Below are 435 nucleotides of genomic sequence, written 5' to 3'. Positions count from 1 at the left end.
GTGGTAACACATCTCTGCTGTTTCAGGGCCAACCACCCAGACATGGCCCCCAGTGGCATCACAGGCCAGGACCCCACTATGGTTCCAGGTGACATCACTGACTACTCACATCAGGCTGTTCCCTACTACCTTCAAATCTCCAGTCCCGTCTCTCTTCATTGTGCCCATATCCTTCTGATTCTTTTTCTTTACCACGTACTTGCTCCTCTTAGAAGTGCCTGGTGTCTCTGAGTGTTTGGGGTTGTCTCAGGAATGGTCTCAGAAGTGCTATGCCTCTGTGATCGTCTATTATGGCTCTGGGCAGGGGTTTTCTTGGGCACGGTCCAGCCACTAGTCCTATGTGGCCCTCGACTGCCCAGGATCTTCTAGCTTTCATAGTCTTTGGTGAGAAGTCTGATGCCATTCTGATAGGCCTGCCTTTATATGTTAGTTGAC

The sequence above is a fragment of the Mastomys coucha genome, unplaced genomic scaffold (assembly GCF_008632895.1).
Source record: "Mastomys coucha isolate ucsf_1 unplaced genomic scaffold, UCSF_Mcou_1 pScaffold7, whole genome shotgun sequence".
Classification (NCBI taxonomy): Eukaryota; Metazoa; Chordata; class Mammalia; order Rodentia; family Muridae; genus Mastomys; species Mastomys coucha.
Note: the sequence above shows the minus strand (reverse complement) of the source record.